Here is a 6,000-nt window from a genome sequence, read left to right as displayed (position 1 = left end):
CATGTGAGGGGGATGGAGAGGAAGAGAGGGGAAGGGAAGGGGAGCTCAGTGCACCGATGGTCCTCGGGCAGTCTAGGACTATAGCAGCATAACTAACTAAGGGATGGTTCAGGGTTGCCTGAAGCCAGCCCTAACTATACACTTTGTCAAAGAGGAAGGTTTTAAGTCTAGCCTTAAAATACAGAGAGTGTCTGCCTCCAGAACCCAGGCTGAGAGCTGGTTCCACAGGAGAGGAGCTTGATAGCTAAAGGCTCTGCCTCCCATTCTGCTTCTGGAAACTCTGGGAACCACAAGTAGACCTGCACTCTGAGAGCGAAGTGCTCTATTGGGATTATATGGTACTATGAGGTCTTTAAGGTATAAAGAACCAGAACCAAACAAAGTGAAGCAGCATTTAGTCACTATGCTCCTCACTTGTGGAACAAACTTCCTGAACACCTGAGGTCTGCTCAAACTGTCAGCTCATTCAAATCTGGACTGAAAACTCTGTTGTTTACTGCTGCCTTCGAATAATTGTCATCTTTGTTTTCTTAATGTGCTTTTATGTTTTATTTTAATTTACTTTACTTGATTTAAATTTATTTTATGTTAAATGTCTTTATTTTTAAATGCTCTTTTCAAACTTTTAATTCCTTTAATGTAATTATATGCCTTGTAAAGCACTTTGAATTGCACTGGTACTATGAGGTCTTTAAGGTATGAAGGAGCTTGATTATGAAGGGATTTGTATGTGAGAAGAAGGATTTTAAATTCTATTCTATATTTTACAGGGAGCCAATGAAGAGAAGCTAATATAGGAGAAATATGATCTCTCTTGCTAGTTCCTGTCAGGACTCTGGCTGCCGCATTCTGGATTAATTGGAGGCTTTTTATGGAGATATTGGGACATCCAGATAGTAATGAGTTACAGTAATCTAGCCTTGAGGAAACAAATGTATGGACTAGTTTTTCTGCATCATTTTGAGACAGGATGTTCCTAATTTTGGAAATGTTGCGCAGGTGAAAGAATGCAGTTCTAGAGATTTGTTTTATGTGTGAGTTAAAGGACATGCCCTGGTCAAAAATAACTCCAAGGTTTTTTACAGTAGTGCTAGAGGCCAGGGCTATGCCATCTAGAGTAGCTATAATTTGAGAAAAGTTATTACTAGAATGATTTTTTGGCCCAAATATAATGACTTCTGTTTTCTCCGAGTTTAAAAGTAAAAAGTTACTGGTCATCCAGGCCTTTATGTCAGTTATACAGGCTTGAAGTCTGGTTAACTGGTTTGTGTTATCAGGTTTAATAGATAGACACAACTGAGTGTCATCTGCATAGCTGTGGTAATTAATGGAGTGCTTCCTAATGACATATCCTAAAGGAAGCATGTACAGGGTGAACAGAATCGGTCCTAGCACAGAGCCTTGTGGAACTCTGTGATGGCTGCATCTACAGCCACCAAATAAAGTTTTGACTACTCACCCACAGCTTGTCACATGTTATTTGCAGACACTTTAGAAGGGAAAATAACAGTCACCTTGTTTGGTTTATAATTTACTTTATTTCAAGACAGCCCTGTTTGCTAAATGAAGTGAGCACATTTAGTTAGCATTGGTTTGTCTTTTGTCTATTTGTTAATTTATGTTTCTTTGTCTTTGAGTTACCTGTTCTCTTCCTGGTTTGGCAAATGAGGTTGCTGAGGTGGTGCCTGAATTTATTTAAGTTTTTCTTTTTTAATAAATTTGCAAAAATTTCTACATTTCTGTTTTTTTCTGTCAAGATGGGGTGCTGAGTATACATTAATGAGAAATAAAATGAACTTTTTTGATTTTGGCAAATGGCTGCAATGACACAAAGAGTGAAAAATTTAAAGGGGTCTGAATACTTTCCGTACCCACTGTAAGTTGCCTTATGTGTTCAGTTAGAGAGGCAGTCTTTTTCTTTGTTCAGTCAGCTCAGTTTACATTTAGGTTAAACTTTTTGCCGGAGTTAAGTTCTGTTCAGTTGACCTCTTTTATGGGCCCAGAACAGAATTTTTTTCAAATTTGTCTTATTTTGTGCATTTGGGGAAAATAAATCTTTTTTTTTTTTTGTTTAAGAATCTACCTGTGGCTCGTTTGTCAACCGGTCAGTCCCTCACAAACTCCATAACTAACTTTTGTTCGTGTGGAAGGTTCATCATGGACATGAACAAACTGGAATCTGTCCGATAAATAGGATTGGAACCATTTTAACACTGTTCCTCTGATACCAGTCACATGCTCCAGTCTCTGTAATAAGATGTTGTGGTCAGTGGTGTCGAATGCTGCACTAAGGTCTAGGAGGACAAGTATTGAAACAAGTCCATTATCTGAGGCTAAGAGAAGATCGTTGGTAACTTTCAACAGTGCTGTTTCTGTACTATGATGTGCTCTAAATCCTGATTGAAAATCTTCAAATAGTTCATTCCTGTGTAAGTGGTCTGATAGCTGCTTAGCAACAGCTTTTTCTAGGATTTTAGAAATAAATGGCAGGTTGGATATTGGTCTATAATTAGCCAAGACTCCTGGATCAAGACTAGGCTTTTGAGTAAAGGTTTGATTACTGCAGTCTTAAAGGCCTGTGGTACGTAGCCTGATACTAGAGATTTACCAAGTCTAATAAAGATGAGTTCATTAATGGCAGGGTGTCTTTAAGCAGTCTAGTCGGGATGGGGTCTAAGAGACACATTGATGATATAGATGAAGCAACTACTGATGTAAATTCAGAGAGATCTATGGGAGAGAAGCAGTCTAAACATATCCTGTTACATTCTGCGTGTTGGCTTTCACAGGAGTGGGACAGAGTTCCTTACTACCCTGAGTCGTTGCCAATCTCTTATGTTTATTATTTTGCATTGAATGTTAATGTTAGATTTAGGGCTAACATTAGTGCGAAAAAGTGAAAACAACTGTACACAGGGGAAAATCTGTTAAAGCCAGCAGGTCCTGCACCATAATGAAAAGAAACACACACACAGACTGAGAGTATAAAAGTTAAGTTATGTTTTAACAGGGGGGGGGCAAACACTATTTCACACATGACCATGTAGTTTTGGATTTTGTTTTCCCTTAATAAAAACCTTCATTTAAAAACTGCATGATGTGTTTATTTGAGTTATCTTTGACTAATATTTAAATTAGTTTGATGATCTGAAACATTAAAGTGTGACAAACATGCAAAAAAAAAAAGAAATCAGGAAGGAGGCCAACACTTTTTCACACCACTGTATACCGTCTTATTCCTAAACAGGGTCACAGCCTATCCCAGCTCTCTTTGGGTGAAAGGCAGGGGTCCACCCTGGACAGGTCACCAGTCCATCACAGGGCCACATAGAGACAAACAACCTCACACACTCACACTCACTCCTATGGGCAATTTAGAGTCACCAATCAACCTGACATACATGTTTTTGGACTGTGGGAGGAAACCAGAGTACCTGGAGAAAACCCACACAAGCACAGGGAGAACATGCAGACTCCACACAGAAAGGTCCCTGATGGGTTTCAAACCAGGAACCTTCTTGCTGTGAGGCAACAGTGTTAATCACTAAACTACCGTGCCTCACATTAAATCAGTAGCCACAGTCTGACTTTTGGATCATTCCCCATTCGGACATCTTATTTGCTTAGCAAAGCCAGATATTTTAGACTGAAAACTCTTCTAATTTTGATTGTCAGTGTTAGTGTTTTCCTTCACTGAACTGTCTGCACCACCACTGTTTTTCAGTGGTTTTGTATATGTGATGGGCGAAATACCTCTTTTCCAAAGGGTCTCTATGAATAAAAATCAGTGGACATTCTTAAAGCTCAGAGCAGTCTGGACTGTCTTCACAGCTCTCCTCTGTGTGCAGAATTATAGCACTGATAAGGTATTTACTTTAAAGCTGTAGTAATTTGAAAACATCAATTTCAGCTCCCACTTTTGGCTTTTATGGGGGAAAAATAATATTATTTAACAGCCCCCGTGTAATGGCAAGAGGCTAGAAAGTTACTGACAAACTGGTATAACTACATATGTTATTTAGTTTATTTTTGCTTTTTCATTACAGTTGTTCAAGCTCAGCTATTCAGTTGTAAACTGTTTGATTGAGAAGATGCACAGAAATGTCAAATGAATCCCGTTCTCTGTGGCAGCATATATAATTTGGAACAAGATGAATAACATTTCTGCCATGGCTCTAATCATATATAGCGTACCTGTACTCTTGCCTTTATACACACAAGGGAAAATCTGTTAAAGCCAGCGGCTTCTGCACCATAATAAAAAGAAAATACAAACACTTACACAGATTGTGAGAATATCCTGCTGCCAGTTGACAGCTTGCTCACTGTCTTCCTAAGCTGAGATATACAGTATAGATCCCTTATTAATCAAATTCACAGGAACAAACGAGATAAACTGAATTATATACACTACTTAAATGAAATGTATACAAAATGGTCACATTAGCTTTTGAATGTGCCTCACCATGTACGGACAGTGTTCACCATTCACAGATCACTTTAGTTCTGTTGATAATGATTTGTTTGTGCATGTACTGAACCTCTGATTAAAAAAAAAAAAAAAAACATCTCTTTGAGAGGTAAACTCAAAGTTTTACAAACACAAACCTCCTATTATTTAAAAGAGCCAGTTCCCCATCATGTCTGTGCCACAGTAAGGGCTGGCTTTCAAAATATTTTTCTGTGATGTTATTATTTTTATTTCCCATCCCTACAAACTGCTGATAAATCTCTGCTCCAGCTGTCTGGCTGAATTTGTATATCTTTAAAATTGATTTTAATGCAACAACTTAACTGAGAGCAAAGCAGTCCTCGGGCCACAGCCTCATCAGCCTGAATAAGGTTTGTTAGCCAGATGGCTCACTCTGCCAAGCTGATCTTTCTATCATGACTGATAACTTCATTCAAAAAGTTATGAGAGACCGTCAAAGGCCATAATCAGCTGTTGAACTCCCCACAAACACTTGTTGCTCCAATCATTGAGGTCAATCAGGACAAATCAGATGCAAAATGGTTTTTGTGTAAGTCAAAGGTTACAAATAAACCAGAGTGAACCCCTGGAGTAGACACACTGATCATTACTTGCCTCGTTTGCCTCATATCCGTTTTCTGCCGTCTCTACTTTTTGTGGTCCTTATTTTTAAGTCACAGCTCCAATTTGTCATCGTTCACCCTGGCCTGGTTTATAAATATTGGTGTCCCCAACTTTAACACATATCTCTGAAACATTAGTGTCACATTCAACCACCTGATGTTCCACATGTCTGAATCTTTCTTGTCAGCTGCAGTTCATGTGACTCCAATGTTTCCTGTTCATCTTCAGTCCATTTGCCACCAAAAGTTCCAGGACCCTACAGTTTTTGTGTAAATGTATTTATTACCTGTGGCAGCTTAGTGACTGCAGGTGCAGGCAGTTTGTCTTAGCTACAGGTTACACACACACATTACTCCCCCTACACTTGAAGTCATTTCTTTATGTTGAAGTCACACTGTATTCAGACCAAACAAACACTTCAGATGAATATTCCACACTGTCCAGCTCTGGGAGACAGAGTGGTTACTGCCACATTTAAACTCATTTGTTGACCCATAAGCAAATAATAGACAGCTTACCTTTATAATTGCTGCATGCTTGATGCTCTGCTGTCCCGATAAAGCCCCCATTCATTACAGCCTCCATTGATAAAAACCTGCGAGAAACTTTTCGCGAACACAGAAAGTCCACGGACGCGCTTCACTCGGCTCATCGTGCAAGTGGAAAAACTTTAAGCCGACTTTCCCCTGAGCATAAAACACGATAACGTTGAGGTTTTTACTACAAGTCACTGGGCCGTCAGCCTGTAAAGACATGAGCCCGGAGGAAGCAGCGCGTCTGTTTAACGTGCACACAAGTCAACAATACAACTTTGGAGACGTGTGGGAACCAAGTGATTGGCGCATTAAGAAGAGGTGGCAGGCATCTAACAGCTCATGGGAATAGTTTGCTGTCTAATCCTTATT

The sequence above is a fragment of the Mastacembelus armatus genome, chromosome 1, assembly GCF_900324485.2.
Source record: "Mastacembelus armatus chromosome 1, fMasArm1.2, whole genome shotgun sequence".
NCBI classification, from domain to species: domain Eukaryota; kingdom Metazoa; phylum Chordata; class Actinopteri; order Synbranchiformes; family Mastacembelidae; genus Mastacembelus; species Mastacembelus armatus.
The sequence above is the reverse complement of the archived record's forward strand: the minus strand, read 5'-3'. Positions refer to the sequence as shown.